This window comes from Protopterus annectens, chromosome 2.part2, assembly GCF_019279795.1.
Source record: "Protopterus annectens isolate FY-2018-M chromosome 2.part2, PAN1.0, whole genome shotgun sequence".
In the NCBI taxonomy this organism is placed as follows: Eukaryota; Metazoa; Chordata; order Ceratodontiformes; family Protopteridae; genus Protopterus; species Protopterus annectens.
This window is the reverse complement of record NC_056730.1, coordinates 1030303480-1030326236: the sequence shown is the minus strand read 5'-3', so window position 1 is coordinate 1030326236 and position 22757 is coordinate 1030303480.

Genomic DNA, 22757 nt, shown 5'->3' with positions numbered 1-22757 from the left:
CTTTGCCCACAGGAAATTTGCAAACAGCCATATTTCTCCGCAGCTGAATGTAATTTCAGCCATTTGTCCCCAGTCAAATGTACCACAGGGGAAATGTCTCACTGCCTAGGTACCTGAACCCTTATTACTACTACTACTATTATTATTACTACTACTACTACTATTATTATTACTACTACTACTACTATTATTATTACTACTACTACTACTATTATTATTACTACTACTACTACTATTATTATTACTACTACTACTACTATTATTATTACTACTACTACTATTATTATTACTACTACTACTATTATTATTACTACTACTACTACTATTATTATTACTACTACTACTACTATTATTATTACTACTACTACTACTATTATTATTACTACTACTACTACTATTATTATTACTACTACTACTACTATTATTATTGCAATGCAACACTATTAAAAGGTGTTGTTTTCATAAAAAAATGCTTTCATATGCTCTTCCCTAGACCATCATCCTCATGATGATTCTCATTATGCTTGACCTCCAGGCTAGTGTTAAGTTATTGTTAGACAAGCTGCTGTTACTCAGAGCTGGTATGTCATTGTCTTCAATCAATCTTCCAGCATGTTGCTGCTGCATCGGTTTGCCAAAGGTTCCATCAAAGCCATAATGGCAGGGGTTGTACCTTTTCATACTGCTAGCTGTCATGATTAGCCCTGCGGAAAAGGTGCCATTCAATTCTTCCAAGTCAGTGGTGCAGTCCTCAGTGATTGATCCATTCCAACCATTTTCTTTTCTTTTTTTTTTTTTTTTTGCAAATCTAGCACTGTTTTGTTCCCTTACAGTTAGGCCCAGTATGCCAACTAACCAAGCTAGAGTTCCATGTAGAGTTAGTAGCAGAATTTTATGGAATTCCAGTTGTGGTAAACTGTACTAAATATTCTAAGCAGGATTACTACATATCCTTCTTTATGCAGGACATCACCTGTTTGAGCAGTTGCGTAGAAAAATATACATGAGATTTTGATACAAAAAATGTTTTCTAACTTTCTCTAATACTTACATAAAACAATAACTTTGTATCTGAAACACCTTGATATGAAACAAACCAAAAGAAACAATTCAAATTCTACAACAGTGAGATTTTACTTGGGGAAATCCCATATTCCGCATTGATTTTGAGTATCACTTGCCCAGTAAAATTTTACTTTTTTGTACAAAAAATTTTCCACTTTGGTCATTTGAAAAGGAAACAACCACAGATCTAAGACATGTTTCAGAAAGTTAAGAAAATCACTTGCAGTTAATAACATATCAGGCTGATTTTTGATGACATTTCTTCTATTGATATAATCTCAGAACTTTTCACATGTTCATAGTTTGGTTAATAACCTTCCAAGGAATTAACCAAATTGAATGGGCACACCTAATATGCTTGTAAGTATCAGTAAACACTACAAATATTTTCAAATTATGTTTGTCCATTGAGATAGAAATACACATAAATCCCTAATATCTTTTTTAAATGACTCCTACTTTACTGCACAGATTAGTGAATGTGGCATTATACAATGACCCCCCCCCAATTAATATTCCAAAATGTGCATGCTGATTGGCCAGTGTGCCGATTGTAAATCCCACAATATACTAACGGAAAAAGGTCCAGTCGTCCAAACTTTTTTCCATAGGTATAAAATGTCCAAAACTTTTTTTTTAATTGAAAAAAAAACAAAACAAAACAAACAAAAAAAAAAAAAGCAACGGAGACTTTCTTTTCTCCATTGCTTCCGTTTCAAAGCATTGATGTACTAAGTACGTGTGGGAATGTAAGTGCCATATGTATGCGCAGTACATCAACACAAGGAAGCAGTATACCACCACCGGCAGAAAAGTAATGCGCCATTATACAAAGACATTATTTAAGAATAAGTATTTTTTTTTCTTAAATAATGTCATTGTATAATAGCAATAACTGACTCCGTGGTTGTGGTATATTGAAGATTTACCCATGGTTGGCTTTATTTAATCACTTGTTTTGCCCTCGTGATTAAACCATGCCAACCGTGGGTAAATCTTCAATATACCTCACCACATTGTCAGTTATTGTTTAGTATCCCATAGTAATAATTTTATTTTACACCAAATGCACCCAGTTGTGTGACTTCAACAACTTGGATAAAATAAAGCAAGTAGTACATCAGAATTGTGTATTAAAACATATATGTAATACTTCAAAAAAAAGAAAAAAAAACACTTTCATCCAAAAGTTGCTTATTTCATACAAGGACTTTTTCAGAACTGTTATGCATATACATCAAAACACATTTACACCTAAGCTAAATCATGTGGTATTTGTTAATAATTTATAATTTAAACACATTTAAATATCCATATGGAATATATAATAAAAATATCATGTTCATTTTAAAACTAAAATAAAATTGAAGATATGAACTGAGATATATGTAACAATTTTTTTGTATCTTATTATGCATTATTGATATTATTCTGAATTTCAATAAATTAATTATCAATAAAATAAAAAAAAGTAGAATAAAGGATATTTCCTATTTACTGACAAGTCAGGTAAGACAGTTATTTAACTTATTTTTTTAACAAATACAGCTATAGTTTTCATTCTTTTTGGAATAAGGTTATCGACAAGAAGGCTTAACCAGGGATTCAGAAAGAACCACTATCTCACAGTAAGGGCTATGGTAAAAAGGTCTGTTTTTGCAATGCTCAGAATTGTAATTCAGAGAAACATTAACCACAACAATGACAGTCCTCTTTATCAGCTAATTTGAATTGCCATTAACTACTACAAATGCAGGTCAGCACTTTTCTGTGGTAATTAACAATGACAGCCAATGCACTGAGTTAGCACAAGCAGTCCTCCTCATTCACTCGCACTCACAAAATACAAATATTCAAACGTACTCCACATACACTGTACCTGTCCCTTTGTTCTCAGAGTATTTGTGTTGTCTCCTTTTTCTTGCCCTTATAAATCACCGATGATTATAGTCCATAATTAAAGGCATTCATTAAAGGTTAAGACTTCATGTCCTTCAGTAAATGAGTGCTTATGCAGAAGTTGATATCCTAGCAACATTCTAATAGGAATAATTAAAATTCAACCCTGTGTGTTTGCCACACCATTAGTTCTGGCTTTGAGTAATTTTTTTGCACTATGAAGTTCAGAGGTTTTCTTTCTGTTCCCTGTCCCTTTCCCTGAACATTGCCTGAGATCCTCAATTAATTTTATAAAAAACATTGTCCCACTTATATCTATCAACCTCTTAGCTCAACAAATCTGGACAAAGCCTAAAATAATGGGAGGACAAAACCCAAAAATAGGGGCAGATTTTAAATATTGCTCTCACAAATTTAGAAAGTTGCTAGAATAATATGTTTTGTGTTATCATGCATTTTTCTGAAAGATATCAAATCTGAAACTCATTTGTATGTCATTTAGTAAGTTCAATCCTCAGTGGTTTACTAGAAAAAACAGATTTTATGAGGAAAATACCAAAAATATGAGGCAAAAAGCTGGACATTGTGTGAAAATCTGGACAGTTGAGTGGTATGATCATACTAACTTATCAGGTCAGTAGATTAACACTGCTGTATTCTATGGCAAGGATTCTGGGCTTGAATCCATCCCCCTTGTTATTTTCCATTTTTTTAGCCTTACCATTTTTTATTTCATCCCTGGTTCCTAGTGGAGGGTTTGGCATAATGGTTAAAGTCTTTACCACAAAGACACAAAGTACATGATTTGATTCTGACATCTGGTTATTGGATAGGTTTAAAATGGTCCTTCAGGATAGCTAGCCTAGCATTCATCTATTCACCTACAAACCTAAATGAAAATATTATTCACATTGCTATTATGACTACTTTTATATACATTTCCACTCCTGCTGTCAGAAATTCCCATTTAGAAATAACACTCCTTTCATCAGTATTTCTCCCCCTCAATCTCCCTTCAGGAAATACCATCAAATATAATGCCCCCCACTATCATTATGGGACAAGTCCTTAATGCCGTCTCTAAGGCCAAGAACACTATATTGATGGGTCCAGACAACATCCCAGGATGCCTTAAAAATTGCAAGAAACATGACCTATCAGCCCTCTAGAATTGTTATTTTACTGTAGCCTCCAGCAGACCTTGTGTCTCATGAATGGAAACTACAGACCCAAAAGTCTCACTAGTATTATATGCACAGCCATGGGGGAATTATTATGGAAATGATCAGTAATGGCATAGGAAACCTGCAAACACTTGAGCCAACCCAATTTGGTTTCATCAATGGCAGGTCATGCCTCCTCAACTTGCTGGACTAGATTGAGAAAGTTACCATACTAATGCATGACAGAAAAACAGTTCACATTGTCTACCTTGACCTTGCCAAGGCATTCGATACAATGCCTCACTCAGGTATCACTGATAAACTTAACAGGTTAGGTATAAACCCTTATGACACCCAGTGTATGGCCAAGATGCTCAAAGACAGGTCCAAGGAAGTTAGAATTATGTAGTCCACCTCTACATAGAGGCCAATCACAAGTCGAGTCCCTCAGGGATTGTTCCTGGGACTTCTCCTTTTTAGTATTTAGCTCACTGAAGTCTAGGCCAGTGTCAAGGGCCTCTGGCTGACCGAATTTGCAGACAATCACAACTTAGGAGGAGTCATAGAATCCCATACTGGCACTAATGTTCTCCATGATGGGCTGACACAGAAAATAACTTGTATCAAAGCCATGCACTAAAACTAAATGCCAATAAATGCATAACAGTATCCTTCAGGAAGACATCCACCACTGGTAGCTATCATATTGACAACACAACCCTAAGAGTCGGCTGTTCCCAAGTTTCTGACTACTGGTGTAGGCAGTAATTTTGCCTTTGACCATCATGAGTCTACAATATTGAGGAAATCCTTCTGTGTCATGCAACTTATAAACAAAGGTCTAAGGAGGTCATTGTTCCACTATATTCAGTATTCATTAAGCCTATCATTGAGCACAGTGCCTCCTTTGGTATGTACCTAACCAGGCACGGGTCTATATTGGAATATCGAATATTTAACAGTTCAAATCACTAAAGGTCGACCCTTAGTGATCGAACTGTTAAAACATTGAATGTTATGAAAAAAAAATAAAAACAAGAAAAAATAAAAATGAAATGGTGTTTAAATGTGTGTGCGCCCCCCCACACCCTCGCTACTTAAATATACTAACTCCAAGACCGCACTACATTGAAATAAATGGAAATCTCCCCTTACAGAGATTTCTGTTTACCTCTTCGATGTTCTGCAGTTTCGTTATTCTCGTGTCGACAATGTCAGAGTTGACAAGATCTCCATTGCTTTTAAAAACTTGTCTCACTATGTTAAGAGTTTAACATAGCGATATAGCTTTAAAAAAAAAGCAACAGAGATTTTCCTTTCTCTGTTTCTTTTTTTAAAGCTGTCTCGCTATGTTTTAAAAAAAAAGTAACGGAAATTTTCCTTTCTCCGTTGCTTTTTTTAAAGCTGTTTCGCTATGTTAAATGAGTTTAACATAGCGAGACAGCTTTAAAAAAAAGAAAGAGAAAGGAAAATCTCCGTTGCTTTTTTTTTTTTAAGATATCTCGCTATGTTAAACTCATTTAACATAGCAAGTTAACAGCAACGGAGCTCTTCCGTTCTCTGTTGATGTCCAAAAAAAAAAAGACTTATACTAATGGAAAAAGTCCGGGCGACCGGACCTTTTTCCATTAGTATAAGTCTTTGATTTACAATGTGCATGCTGACCAATCAGCGTGCACGTTTTGGAATATTAATGGGGGGTCATTGTATAATTAGGCATTCTGCACATGCCAATGTGATTCCAAAACACATCGTGCACACACAACACAACTCAAATGTAATAAACAACTACACTGATTCCACTTCTGAAATTATTGGCACATGCAATGCGGACTCTGAAGATTTCAGGCAAGTATTATAGAATGAGACAAAATCTATAGCAAAACTGAAAAAGAAAAAATATAACAATGCAACCTGCTGTTAATATACTGCATCAAGAAGTAGTGATGCAAGCCATAAATGAAGCTGTGGCTGTGCATTCCAGAAGGTAGCCAGCTAGAGTCAGAGCAAGGCTGCAACTAAACCAACTGTCAGACCATCAAATAATTGACATATACCATCTAAATAGACAAATGGTGCAAGTTATCTGTAACATCTGTGCAGACCCTCTGAGGAAGCCCCATCCCTCTTGAAACCAAACTGTGTCTCAGCCTGGGTATATTCACAACTTAGACATTCCAGAGACACATGGGGGATACTGTGGTAGTATCACAGACAGCTGCCAGTTGTATCTTGGCAAATTCCTGGTAGTAATGTGCAGCAAGACAGATGACTGCCTACACTTCACACCCACACCAATGGAGTGGAGAACTGTAATAGTTATACAACATCACAAACTTCCCCCATGTACTCTGTGAAATAGATTGCATAAACATACTTATCAAGACACCAGTACATCCAAAAGCAGACGTAGGCAGAAAAGGATGACCATCTTTCAACTGGCAGGTGGTGTGTGCAGCAGATGGCTGCATAACAAATAGCGTGGCAACACACCCTGGAAGAGTTCAAGATGCTGCCATTTGGAGGGAAAGTGGACTCAAGGCTGCATTCAAGCAAGGTGAAATTCCAGAGGGATTGCTTCTGGGTAAGTACATGAACACAGCTAGAATGTAACTGAAGGATCCCCTGACAACAATATCTACTCTGAACAAAAGTGTTTTAACTCCACCCAACAAGTGACTGTGGTTATCCTCTTGAGCTGTGGCTAATGACCCTGTATCATGATCCATCCAACCCTGCAAAGGAGGCCTACAATAGAGCACACACAACAACCAGGAACACCATAGAGTGTGTGTTTAGTGTATTGGTAGCTAGGTTCAGATGTCTGGACGCATATTGGGGTGCACTGCAATACACACCTGAGACATCAGCACAGATTATAATGGTGTTTGCCATGCTACACAACATGCTAACCTGAGCACATGGTGGTCTTCCAGCTGCAGGTGTGGGGGAACTACCACAAGAAACAAAAATGTCTGAAGAGGACATCTCCCAGTTATTGGAGAAGGAGCAGGAAAACATAGGGGACAGCAGTCACAGGCATAGGCAATGCAGGGTGGGACCACATGTGTACCCCCAGGCTACATGGCAATGTCTGACCTAGACATTTGAGTCATGACAAGCCACATGTACATGTGTACACAGATAATACAGCATCTAATAGCAAGTACCCACTAGATGTACACACTGAGCATCACATATGACATGAGTCTAACCTATTCCAACATGAACATATGCAAATGTGTCAAAAATAAAATCATCAGCTCAGGACACTATCAACATAGGTATGCATACACACTCATTCTGTTCAATCACTGAATGTTCAACAATAAGGGACACACATTAATGCTATACTTACATATATGTCCAATATCATAACACAGAAAAAGAGAAATCATGCACGACATCATGCAGACATTTTTATTTCAGAAACATATATCACAGCACAGTGGTACTGAAACAATATGAGTCAACTATGTATACTACATTGTTAGACACACTCTAAAGCAGTCTTGCGTGACCTTCCTGACATCTCACACCATGGTTCGCCCTGCAACAACCAAGTATAGGCACATCCTGCCCTGTTTGCTCCACAGAGGAGATGAATGGGCATATGATAGCATGTTCAGATGAAGGAGTATGACTTCAAGTTGAAAGCCTTGTGACTGGTGAGACCTCAGCAAATGTGCCAGCAGTTGGCATCTGTGTAGGTTGGACCATGGACAGGGATTCCTGATGTTCAATATTGGTTCTGTGGACAAGTGGCCTGGCTCTCACAGTTTGAAATCTTCAGTGCATAGTCATGGCACACAGAATCCATTTAGAAGTACAATACTGCTGCAGTACTGTAGAGGCCAGGTTTTCCACTGAACATGCCACAGATAGCAAGTTCTCATTCTAAGCAGCCAATGTAGCCATAATCTCACAGTGTCTGTGCTCTTGTTCTTCATACATGACATGTATTTGGTATGCCACATGATCTGTGGCACAGGCAAGTGCATGAACATCTGAACGATGGCATAGCTGTACCTGTTCATTTGCCTGCAGCAGTAGGCACACACCCTTTGACAGTTGGCCATGTTCATCTGCTCTCCTATATCTACAGTGATGCCCTGCATCTGGTTGTTGTGTGGATCAATCAACAGCAGTAATACCATTCATGGAAAGCTGATCAATGGTCTCACCCTTTTTAATTTCCATTGTGTCATCATCCTGTGACTCTGTAAGCAATTGGGCCTTCACATCTAAGGATACATCTGGTGCAACATCCATGTCAACTACATGGATGGTCTCTCCAAAAAAATCAATCTCGTCTGTGCCAGGGGCCATACTACCTTGTTGAGACATGAACATCATGATGGTTGCAAGATGAGGCTGCTGGATAATAAAAGCACTTGATGTGCTATAAGATACATAGGCACAGATCAGGACAATGTGCCTACTGCGCATGATGAATATAAAATACACTTGGCATATATATTTCACTGCACTGTTACAAATAACACTGATTTAACTTGCAGTCTAATGTATGTATGTTTTCCAGGATTTACATACCATAAATACATAATCTATTAACATGGCCAACATGCATGACATATGTGAAGCATAAAAACATAGCAACACACCTGGCAAACACTCATGGGTTGTTGTTGTGAGTAAGTGTGGTAGTTACACAGTCTGTGGCAAAAGGTGTGTGTTCCTAAGTAACTGGTATTGGTTTTCATTCCTTTCCAGTGATGGAGCCTAGTAATATTGCACTGTAACTTCAATGGGCAGAGCCAATGTTTTTTGATAGAATCAAATTGCTCTCTCATTTGAGACAAATGGTTCTTATCACTGGTATAATGTAGCCTTTATGCTTCTTGGAGGTGGTGTTTTGATTGTGCAGAGAGTAGACATTCTCTGGACTCCATTAGTAGATGAGTAAGTAAGTAAGATTGTTGATAAACTGCACTGAAGTTCAACTAGTGTGGGGGAAAAAGACATAATTCACAATGAGTACTAGGTGAACACAATGAAAAAGACTGAATGTGTGACATACACATACCACTCATATGTGCATTTGAGGACTCCTTGGATCCTGGATTGGAAAGTAAACAGAAAGACAGTAGAGTCATGTAGTTCTCAAAACTAACACTGACATCACAGATCCAATACAGTAATATGGGCTGCAAATACTCATGTGATGTACATTGCAACTGTACACTAGAAGGGCCTGTAATGACAAATATTTATAAAGATTTCAGTCATCATTTGTGCTAAACATTGTTGAAAACTCTGACAGTGTCACTGTAACATACTTGACCTTTCTTTACTTTATAGTGCATGGCTTACTGCTCCACTGGCTGTACCTGTAGTGTTCAAGGTTATGGAAAAAACAATGTATCAGTAACCATCAGTGCCATTACATGAGGTGTGGGCACTAACAAGGTAGCCTGCACAGCAACAGTATAGAGACATCTCCTGCTGCTCCCTGCTGTAGGCCCAAAGTAGATGGACCTGTGAATATTAAGGCAATAAACATTACAACTGCAGTTTGCTCTGCTCTGTCTGTAACTCAGATTTACCAATACATGGAATTTTTCTTATGTTCATCATCCTTACTTTGTGTCGACGTTTGTTCATGGCTCAACTCTGCTGCTGTAAATCAAATTCAGGATTACATGAAAGTGCATACTTAAGCAATGTGCAGCGATTGTCAAACAACTCACTCTACAATGAACATGGATACATACATGTCAGTCTTGAAACATCTACTTCAATCCCACCAGCAGGAATTCATCACTACTCTCTTGCTCCGTGTAGTGAGGCCAAAAAGATTGTGATGCCATCAGAGAGGTCAGTGGTGGTCCATAACTGGTGACATCCCTTGACCTCTCATAGTGTGAAACTCTGTCGGCTGCATGAAGAATCATGCCCGATCAGTGATGTCTACAGGCCTCATAGGAATGGTTGTGTCCTCCAACAGCATTGATCATGTTGGTGAGGTCCATCCATATGAATTTCTCCACACAGTATCCCCTGAGTAGCCTAGTAGTCTCCTTCCATGGTGGCAGAGAGCATCAATGATGATGTCATTTTCCTGAGGAGAAAGTTGTCACTCCTAGGACAGTGAGTCATCTGGATAACATTGATACACACATGATAAGAGTCATGGATGAGCCCCTTTATGCATCTGAGTCAATGAACAGCATATGTCAAAATAAGCAGTATGCATTCATATGCAATGCAAACATCTGTTTAAGACTATCTATGAAAAATACTGACATGACATGTGAAAAGCATTGACAATGGTGTCATACAACATATGTATAGACAATATAACTTATTCTATCTGTATACTTCATGACTGGGACTAGAACTCCTACCATTACATATATGTTGAATACATTTCCAAAGACAACAGCATCGTGCCACCACAGTCTGTGTGCATTTCATGTTATAATACTAAAGCACTTAACACTTAAATAACTTACGTAAAATTACAGTATACCTTTGGATCCATAGGTTGTACAGATCCATAGTAAATTGATAACACCTTTGTTATGAAGCATGATTGAAAAAAATATCTGTAACAGCATAAGAATATGGTTTAACACTGTTTTAGGAGTCATGACTTAATAAATATTCATAACATCAACATCACATACTAGATACAGATACTGTTGTAATCTGTAGGTTTCTGTAGGTAGACCACAGAGTGCAAGGCGTTGCCAGTAAAAATTGCAGATGATCTGAAAATCCTCCTCCATATAATGTTATCTTTTGCACTGGAAGTCTATTTATACAACTGCATATAAGACTGAATTAAACAATTTAGAAGAGCAACACCTGTAGGCATACATTTTAAAACAACACCATTCTAGGAAACCATGACAACTTCTGTCAAAGTTAACATATGTATTAACCATGACTTTAAACATGTACCTTTAGAAATGATTGATTTTAACAGATATACTAATTACCACTGCAGAAATTCCACCAGTTGCCAATGTACCTCATATTCATACTCACATAATCAAAGTGCACCTTGTGTTCACACAGCTTTAAGTGTTATTTACACCATACATAATTAATGAGGTTACTTAAAATTCAGATTTTCAATCCCATTCATGCACATCCATATAAAACGCTTTTCTACACCGAAAAAAAGGTGTCCCATGTGAACACCCAGTAGGTGCTGACAAATGGTACTGTGTGAAGCACTTGCCTGTTATCTTCTAATAATCTTAGAACATGACATCAGGGCCACTTTCAAATATTGATTTTGAAATATTTACTGATCACTCCATTGCTAACTATGAACTGAGTAGTACCTCAGAGAGCATTTCTCTGTGTTTCTGTTTTTCAGATTTGAAAGACTTGCAAATCATAATGGTGACAGGTTAGTGAGCACAGCTGGACCAAGGAGAAGATGACCCAGATGTAGATGGTCTATAATGGATTGCAGCAGAAGATGAAAGACAGGCTGAGGAACATCACTATGATCGACACATGGAACCGGATCGCAATGGAGCACCAGTGAAGGATGGTGATCTTTGGCACTGGAGTGCAGGTTCATCACCTCTATGATAGCTTACATTGGAGGGATGCAGCCAAGCTTCAAAAGAGGATCAACAAAATGCGGAAACAACCTGTAGATCCATACACTAAGTATCAATATTCTATGCATTTCTTAGTATTCCTATGGATTTTACAGATATTTATTTGACCCATATATATCATATACATTTTGTTATAAACACATTTAATTTGTCTTTGAATTAGCTTGTGGGGATAATTCATTAGAATTTGTGCTCACTGTCCTCCTGACTATGGGTTCAATACCCATCTCATTATTTTATCTAACAATTAATTAATAACAGTAACTATGACCTTTCAAGTTGTACATTTGTTTCACAACATTTAAATTGATAATTTCACATAGACACTGTCCTCATCTATTACTGATGTCTATAATGCCTTGGCCACAGATGACTGTACATTTCATAATGTTCTGTTATAATCCAACTATTTCAACTATTTGACCATGTGGTAGCTGTTGTGGGAATTAGCTTGTGTGGATAATTTGCTGAACTTTGTAATTACTGCCCTCTTGACTGTGGGTTTGATTCCCATGTTGTCTTATTAAATAATAACCATAACTATGTCCTTTGAAGATGTGCATATGTTTTACTACATCTAACTGCATAATTTCACATAGCCACTGTCCTCATGCATGACTGATGCCTATAGTGCCTAGGCCATGGATGACTGACCATTTTATATTTTTCTATTATAGTCTCACTGTTATCATCTATTGGACTGTTACAAGGTGGAAGACATACAAGTGTTAACTTACATCATCCTTCCTACACAAATACACAGACAATTTTAAATTATGTACAATTGAATGTCTGTAACATTAGTTAAAAATATTTGGTTACATTTGTGTTGATAGCTGGTATGTCCTCACTATCAAAAGTGCACAATTGCATGCATTTTCTGTATTCTGCCAATTCGTGGCAGGATTTCTAACAAACAGCTGCAGTAGCTGTTATCTACAATGAAAGTCTAGAACAATTCATCTCTGCCTGTAAAACAACTGGCCAGTATGTCTGCATGTTGGCATGTTCTGGGTTCAAATCCACATCGGAAGGCATTTTACCTTGGTTAACTTTGCCCATAATATTTTTTAAAGAACCATATTGCAATAGTTTATATTACATTTTATGTTGTACATGGTAACAACACACTGCTCTAGGTTTTCAAGGAATAATGCCATTACCCATAACAGCCTAACAACATCAGTTGCTGAACAACGGTGTTTAATGAGCAGTGTGGAGTCTGCATGTCCTCCCCGCGGTTGAGTAGCGGTCGAGAGACATGTGTGAATGGGCATGCCTTTGTGGAAGTTTGGACGTCGAGCTGGCACCTCAGCACCGTAGAAATCTACTGCCAATCATTAGCGGACCGGAGTTTCGCTGTGGCGACCCCTAACTGGGAAAAGCCGAAAGAAAAACAACTGCATCCTGTCTCTTCCTTGATGTATCCAAAGCATTTGATACTGTGTCACACTATAAACTACTACCAAAACTAGCTGAACTTAACCTCTCTTCTTCCACTGTGCAGTGGTTCTCCAGCTACCTCTCTAATAGACTTCAATCAGTCCAATGGCTCACTTCCTGCTCACCTTTCTTACCTATAAAAACAGAAGTCCCCCAGGGCTCTATCCTAGGCCCCCTACTATTTAATATCTTCACCAACAATCTCCACTTCTCTTGCTACCACTCTACCCTTATCCAATAAGCAGATGACTCACCCGTCATTACATCCTCCAATAATATGTCTGATCTTCTTTCCCTTGTACAAAACACCTTCTACTCCATCTAAAACTTGCTTAATGAAAACCCTTAGAAAACTAAACTCTTTCCCTTCCTACCTAACTCACTCTCACAACATAAATCCTCCTTCTTTATCCACTCACTAGACAACACCATCATCAAAGCAGACCCTTATACAAAACTCCTCGCACCATTACTGATGATCAGCTAAAATTTGACCAGCATATTCACCTGTCAATCAAAAAGACACAACAAAAATTAGGGTTATTGTATCGCAACAAAATATCTAACTCCTGATGCCAAACTATCCCTAGCTAGAGCATTCCTACTATCAGGCCTTCTTTATGCTGCACCCATCCTCTCAAACCTACAATCCTCATTAATCTCACAACTTGAACAAACTTACAATAAAATCACCAGATTTGCAACAAATCAACTTTACAAAACTCACAATTGCATTGCCTTAAAACAACTGAAATGGCTATAACTCTCCAACCAACCTCTCATATCATAACTACAAATCACGCATTCCATCCTTATACAAACCTAATGCCTGTTCCTCCCTCTCTTCTCTAGTGTTTTTCTACACCCCCACCAGACCACTCAGAAGCTCTGACCAACAACTTCTAGTCATACATTAACCAAACAGAAACATAGATAAACTTCCCTATAACCATAATGCGTCCCTAGCCTGGAACAAACTCCCTCATCATATCAGAAACACCCTAAACAATACTTAATTCAAAAAGCAATTAAAATTATTCCTCTTGACCTCATGGATCTGCCCTTGCCACGAACCTACTTAAACCCTCCCACCCCTTCCTAGCCTACCTCACACCTGTCCCCTAAGACCACGCCCACTTTTACATCCACACTATAATTCTTTTTTCCCCTTATCTCCCTTTATAAGTATTCAATATCATACAAATTACTGACACATCTCATTATCCACTACTTTTGTTTTTCTTTCAAACTGTAATCATTTCCAATATTTTTCCTACCCTGCACTTGTACAGTATCCTATTTCTCGCTTGCAAGTATTTCTTACTATATGAGGCAATGTCACATCTAAGTTTCGACTACTTCTCTCAACAGCATTATTTTCTGCATTAAACTATAGTATTCTTGCATAGTTATCACATTTCTTCTTGTTTACTGAAACTCTTAACTTGGTCTTCTACTCTCCCCACCTAGTACCTATACTGACGCAGACTCAGTTGTAAATTTTTACTGTTAACTGTCTAAGATGCCACTTTCTCACATGTGTAAAATGTATGTTTTTGTTTTTCCCTTAAATGCAATTTGAGTGCTCAGTCCTTTTTGTACTACTGTAATTTCCATATTTCATTATTTCACTATGTACTACTATGTAAAACTCTGAATGTATGTTATTATACCTCTGTGTGCTTATGAATTTTTTTTGGAGCTTTTCTCCTCTGGTCTCCACTGAAAATGGGCTACCGGCTCAGTTGGACTAACCTGGTTAACAAATGTCAAATAAATAAATAAACAGTACTTGTTTGCTTGAGAGCAGCATATGCTGAGCATTAGCTCATCCTGTAAAGATGCAAGTCACCATGTCTGCAATTTGTATGCTGTGTGTTCAAGTCTTGAAGGGGTCACATATATCTTAAACTGTTATACTGATGACATATACCCACAGCATTCTTTTTGCAAAGCATTTTACACTTAGTGATATTAATTTATAATTTGAGAGTTGTTGTGAATAACTCAGTCATTCATTGAATTACTACGAATATATACATAAGCTGTAACATTCCATTAACATCAGCTATTTAACAGTGATGCCAGCACATTTTGATAAATCCTGTTACATTTTTACTTTATTTTATTTTACATTTGATTACCGGGAAAATTCGACTAGACACAGGTCCATTTTCAGCGGATGCCCAGGGAGAAAAGCTCCAGTTAACAATACATTACATAAGAAATAATTTGGGCATACACATATGAATACATTTTAGCATAGATTGAGCAGATATTAACAATTTCTTGTTGTAAGGAATATATACAGTCCATTAAGTTTGAAAAAGTACAAGATTTTTTTTTGCATGTTTGTGTGTACTAAGATAGGTATTAGTTCTGAAAAGTACATATGATTGATTAGAATAAGTATTCAGGAGGAAAGAGGAGCAAACAGGTGGTCCTTAGCAGAATCCTTCAACAGTGCAGTGGCATGGATTAACCAGGGGAGTTGCATGAGAAAAGCCAGTTGTTTGAATTGTGGGTTTTGAGAAGTTTTTTTAAATTAGAAAGCAGATGTTGTAGAAGTTAAATGGTTTGGGAGTGAGTTCCAGATTCTGGCTATAGTGCAGGCAAAGAGAGATTTACTGGCATCATTTTTGTGTTTGATGACATTTAAAATATTTTGGTTAGTGGATCGTAAGGTTCTGGTGGTGGTGTAGGGCTGAATTAGATATTGTAGTGCTGGGGCTTTGTCAGGGAGGTAGTAAAGCTTGTGTGCGATTGAGAGCTGATTAAGTAGCAGTAGTTGGGGCAGCTCAAGCCAACTGAGCTGCTTGATGGAAAGACAGTGATGGGATCTGTGAGAGGCATCAGTAGCAAACTTGGCAATCTTGTTGTAACATGATTCCACTTTGTTAAGTTCAGTGTGGCGAAGATAGAGGAGGCATAAAGGAGGATGGATAAGAGGTGAGTCCTTGCAATAGTGGTTTTGGTATGATTGGTCATGAACTGTTTGTTCCTGTAAAGGAGACCAAGTTTTTGTTTACTTTCTTGATTGTTTGGGTTATGTGTATGTCAAATTTAAGACTGTTATCAATTACTATGCCTTGTAGTTTTGTGTGTGTTGTTGGGGTGATTATGATGTTATCTTTGGAGTTTATGGTGAAATCTTTGTTTAGAGGAGGAGATCTACCAGGGCCGAAGAGAATTAGTTTAGTTTTTTTGGATTAAGAATAAGTTTGATGTTAGTGTACCATGCTTCAGCTAAAGCAACATTATTTTGCGTCAAGGTCTGAAGTTCATTTAAGGTGGGGGCAGCACATATAATGGTGTTGTCATCTGCATATTGCACTACTGAGGCAGTAAAGCCTAGCACTTACTCCTACAGTACTTGCACCTTGATAAAGCACTCTTATTATAGATAGTACCCCACCAGCCTAAAACACTTCCTTCCCCGTTGAAGTGAAATTTATCTACTCTACTACTTATAGTATGTGTTAGTTAGTAGTAGCCTCTCCTCTCCAACTGGAAAAGTGAACCTAGATGAGAACAATCCTGTATGCAGACATGTAATCTACACAATCCTCATCTTCTCCTAAACACACTGACACAACCATAATGCTGAGCTCCACTAAAAGCTATGCTCTCAACTCTCAAGGAGGGCAAGACAAGACCAGACAGGAGGAGACCCCCACACAACACATACCACATCACACATGGTACCACACCATCACACAAATCACAACTATACATCATACAAACGCACAAAAAAACACTCAACAGCTGAGGAAATTTGCAAAACAGCAGAGAAACAAAAACCACCAACCAAAACACAAACACACGCCATGACCCAACACATGCACAACACACACAACACAGACAGTCACAAGTCAAGTAACAGTGTATCGTTGTCATTAGTGATTCCATAGTCAGACACACTGATAAAGAGAGATACTCACAGTAAAAATCAAGTCACTGAGATCCCGCAGGCCGCCAGAAGCGCTCCGCCACATAGCATCCAGCGTCAGGTCTCTCACAGTCTCATAAGCACCTGGTGTCAGCACTCCAGCGCGTCCTACCACGTCCGACACATGAATCAACAACGTGGAGCTCATGAACTATTATGTAGCCCAGGACTGTATGACCCTGGACTGGCAGGTATCCTACATTCACCCTTCATGATCTACCTTCACCTACCTTATGCAGTAATGCTACATGATAGTCTTAAATTCTGGTGTCATTGATGAAAATTCTGAATTGTCTGCCAAAAATGACATAGTGTCTGTCTGCCTGGGATGACATGCTGGACAATGGGGCTCAGCCTGACTTCCGGATAGTGGCTGGGGCTCTTGCCACCCCCCCTAGGCTTTTTATACAAGGCCTTTATTGGCAAAGGCTCTTGCTTCTATTCAAAGGAAGCCACTAAAACCTAAAAAACTAAAAGCCTACCAAAAAAAGAAAAACTCAAAAGATCTCATGATGCTCTCAGCATGGAGAATGCATGAAGCCCTGCTGTGTGCCTGCCCTGATTCAAGAGTGATTCCAGAGCACCTGTGCACTAACAGGTTAGCTGGACAATCATGCGCTCTGGCAGCAAAATGGCCCAAACCTCATAGAAACAGTTCACACCCCCCAATAAAGGAAGGACACCATCTGGAGTTGAATTTGAATACATGCACTGATGCATGAGGAGACCAGGTGCAATTAACCCCGAGCCGAACAGACTGCATCAGGTTGCTTAGCACATAGGCCACACCTGCTCTGCAATTGGAACCTCACGGCCTTCCTGAAAACAACATAGGGATAAATGTATCTCCAAAACACCATCATCATACTTGGGGAAAACTACTAGAATATAAACTGAACCACTACTCAAGCTACTAACAATCTAGCACAAAGACACTAAGAGTTCAAAAACACACTCAAGAATGGAACAACTACCATCAAATCTTCACAGAAAACAAACATACTCTCATCATCCCACAACCATGGAATCAACATGTTCACATTCCACCCCTCAAAGAAAACTCAGATCATCAGGAATCATGAGTAATGGGCCTCACATCGTCATCAGCCTCACCTGAAACAAAAAGACCACCCTGAAAACTTCTCAAAAGCCACACAAAAGCAGTACCTGAAACTGTAAACCACAGTGTTTAAGGCCCAAGGGCCAGTCATAGCGCAGGTCCAAACCGCTGAAATCTACCAGTGGTAAACTTACCAGCACCTACAGGCACCACCAACACAACTGCATTCAAACAAATCACTTCTAAAGGACTGCTACTGGCAAGCAGAGCCACTGGTGGACCCCACAACCAAACAAGCTCTAAACAGGAGGAAGCTAAAAATAAGAGGACATCCAACAAAATCCAAGACAAACACCTTATTTCTAAGAGCTCTGTAAAAATCATCCAAGGCTTGAAAGGTACAGAAAAAATTTTGAGAGAAAGAAAAAATAAACTCTTCCTAAAAAGAAAAATAAGGCCTTCTCTAGCAAAAATCGAAAAGCTCAAATTGAAACAAAAAAATATGAAATTAGTTCAAAACAACATTGCCAAAATTGAACCAACCTACACCAAAAGCCAACATACAAAGGAGATGTATTCCAGAGAACTCCCAAAAGAGATATATCTACCACAGAGGGAGAGAGCGCCCCAAACATCTCCAAAACCACAACATCCATCCTCCGGATTAAGGCAGCCTATCCATGGGGAGAATTTTGGGTCCCAACTGCCTCAGGCGCCAGGCACTCAATGAGTCCATCTTAACGGGTTAGTCTTCACATTTAACACTTCACTCGGGAACCGATACGACTGGTGGTATGGGCATGCAGGCTGTGGTCCTTAATCATAATAGGATTGCCTATTAAACTGCCACCCATTACCAGGCGCACAATGGAACAAGTAATAATTGACGGTCCCTGGAGAGACACATAGACCCACTCAAGACCTTTGACAAAGATGCTTGCAGACTTTGGAGCCAAATCCAGCTGCCTCTTAAATAAGGAAGATCCTGGAACTTAAAGAAATTTTCTGACACTTGAGGCAAAGGCCAGGGATACAGCCTCCAAAGGCTATCCTCACAAGGCAACTCAGCTGAACAAAGGCCCAGATGAAATCACCTCAGTGGTATCAAGGCAAACTCATCAGCCACAATGAAACCCATTACATACTCTGATGGGTGTAAAACCCAAAGAGTGGTCAGGAACCACAGGGCCAAGCTGAACTCGAGCCATGTCAGTGGCAAAGCCATCCACAGAGTGGTGTCCCTGAGTCCTCTTGTCCAGAGTCCACTCTTGTTCAAAGCCTGGAACAACCTCAGACAAAAAGCCTGCAGTCCAAGGCAGGCTGACAAACATAGTCAATGACTTCATGAAAGACAACAGAGTTCAGTGAGTTCTGAGATGAATAAGATCCAGGGCCTTGAAGAAGCCTTGAAGGGATCTGCAGGAGCCATGGCCTGAAGTTAAGCATAAAAAATGCCAGCGGGAGCAGAGATATTATCCCTAGGACACTCATAGATGGGAATCACTGGCAACAGAAAAAGCAGAGAACCCCTTTAGGGTCATCAGCATTCCAGTCCACAAGTGTTTGACAGTCATCCATATCATGTTGCTAAAGTAGAGCACTTGACCTTAAGAAAAAGTCATCCTGATCAGGATTAGGTTGAAGATCTATAGCGCAGGAGGTCATGATCCCCTGTACTCCATCTATCATTAGACCTATGTATGCCCCTACAATTCTGCAGGTGTATCCTCTGAGACAGGACCTGCAGCTTGAGAAGGCCCCAAAAGTTCCTCACCAAAACCTAAAGGGTCTGAAAAAATATGCCTTATGCCTGAAAACTGAGCTAACTCAGAATCTATTGTCTGCAGCCACTATTGCTCCATAAAAAACAGTGCCAAACAGATAAATACTCTTATGCTGCAGCCTAGATGAACCAGCACCAGATTCCTCACTGGATGGAATCTTCAAACCTAAGTAGGGAGACTTAGAAGACTTGTACCACAGCCAGATAGATGCAAACCTGAACCTATTCATCACCCAGAGATCCCCAGTGCATGTAGGAGGCGACAAAATCCTGAGTTGCTTGACAGCAGAACACTCTGGATGAACTGGAGGAACAGATTGACAGGGATTACTTCAATTGCAGATATTGACAGAGATTGGTTCATAGTCACTGTGACAGAGCTGCAGGGGAATATCAGGCATAGTTTTATTCAGAGGGAAAGGGTGGCGCAAATGGGATAACTATAGACTATGCTTATAAATATGTATGGGCTATGGTGAGGAAGCAGCTATCTGATTTGTAAATAGGATGAATAGTAAAGAACCGACAATGGATCCCTGAGGCACTCCTCTGGATACTGGGAATAGGGAGGACAATTGGTCTTGCCATAGAACTGCTTGTTGATGGCCTGATAAGTAGCTATTGAACCATGATGTAGCGGAGGAGTTTATGTTAAGGGAAGATAGAGTTTTGAGAAGTATGCTATGGTTTACCATGTCAAAGGCTTTAGATAAGTCTAAGAATATGGAGAGTACGAAAAGTCCCTTGTTTCTATGGTGATTGACTATGTTGGTAAATGACAGTAGTGCTGTTGTGGTGCTATGGGATGGTCTAAAGTCATGCTGAGATTTGGATAGTAGGTTGTTTTTCAGTAGGTATAGCATTAGTTGTGAATGAACTACTTTCTCTAATATTTTTGATAAAGGTGATAGAATTGCGATTGGGCGTAATTGTTGAGATCAAGGGAGTTACCACCTTTGTGGAGTGTAATAATATGTGATATTTTCCACAGGTTGGGTACTTTACATTCAGATATTGATCTGTTTATAGGATGGACATGGGGTAGGCTATTGCTTCTGCTGATATTTGAAGGAAATCAGCTGGAAGTTTATCATCTGCCAATGTGGTTGGTTTAAGTTTTTAAAGGAGTTTAGCAATAGCTTTTGTAGGCACTTAGGCACTAGGTGCAGGGAAAGCTAGAGGAAATGTTTTGTCTATTAAGGTGGGTAGGGGTAGCTGTTGGTGTGGGGGTGGTGGTACTATTTTGGGTGTTGGCTAGAGCTTGGACTGTTCCGGTAAAGAATTTGTAAAATTGTGGGGGTGTTTTCATGGTTGTTTGGTAATACAGGAGTAGGAGTGGTGGATTTTCCTGGGTGCATGGACGGGAAATAGGAAGTACACCCTGGAGATCACTTCTGTGTCTCTGCTCGACAGTGGCACAGGAAAATAACTTTCTTGGGTGGCATAAGCCAGGGAACCTTTCTGGCTAGGATTACGTAGGCCCTTGGGCCGATAGCCTAGTACCTATCTATGAACCTATGAACCTATGAACTTATGCAGTAGACTATTAATTGTGGCCAACATTTTTGAGGGTTGTGAGCGTGTTTATCTTGCAAGGTTTTAAAGTAAAGAAAAGAACACACTGTGAACAAGCACCAACACTTCCCTCAGCTCGATGAAGAAATAAATATAAAAAGCCATTGTTATTCACTTTAATACCAAAACAAAATAAAATTAAGTGCTTTTCGTTTGGGAAATATCCAAACTTCTTCAGATGTAGAGCAAGAACAAAAACAGTCCTCCCAGCAAAAATCCACTCTATATCATAAAAAGTTAATTGATTAATTGCCTACAAGTGGGTCATAGCACTCATTTAAAATTACACTTCACAGTTGCATTGTTTTGCTAACAAGACCAAAATGAACCTAAAAACGTCAAAACTTTACAAACATCATGACACAATAGAAAGTATTACTTTTGCTAAGAACAAATATAAATATATATGCATTTGTAATAAAAAATAAAAACAATAATAATACTAACACCCATCCCTAACCTAATTACTATGCAATATTATGAAAACATAATCTATACAAAACAAGGTCTATAAAAGACATAATATAAAAAATTGTTAATTCATGACTTCATTATTTCATATTAATACTGTCAATAAAATAAATAACCAACCATCCAACCGAATAGCATGTGAAAATACCTAGGCAATTACCTAAAACATTTTTACCTAAGCAAGCTTTTTAATTTTAATATACTTGCTAAAGAATAAATTTCATTGATACCTGGGGGGGGCACAGGAGTTTAGTAACAACTGCCATTTCAATTCATGTTCTTCGAGGTGTAACTTAACAATGTTACTATCTAAATACCTCACATTCTCATTTGCAGCTACCTGTGTTATGACTCTAAATTTAAAACCATGGCCGTGGTTATCTTTACAGTGCCTAGCTAGAGCATTATCCATTTTTTGTTTACTAATAGCATAGATGTGCTCGTAAATCCTGTCATGCAATCTACGATCGGTTTTACTGATGTAGAAACCCGGACAGGTATTGCACTGTGCAAGGTATACCACTGACCTGGAATTACAATTGAACTTGCCCTTAGTATAAAAATTGTAGTTCCTTACTCGAAATTTTTTACCTGTTTCAATATAAATACAATATCTGCATGCATCACCCCTATACATTCCTATGTGCCTATTGGATGCTTTTATGGTAGTTTCCATCAACTTCTTTAGATTATGTCCCTTCCTATATGTAATAGTCGGAGAGTCCCTCAATTTAGCAGAGATCTC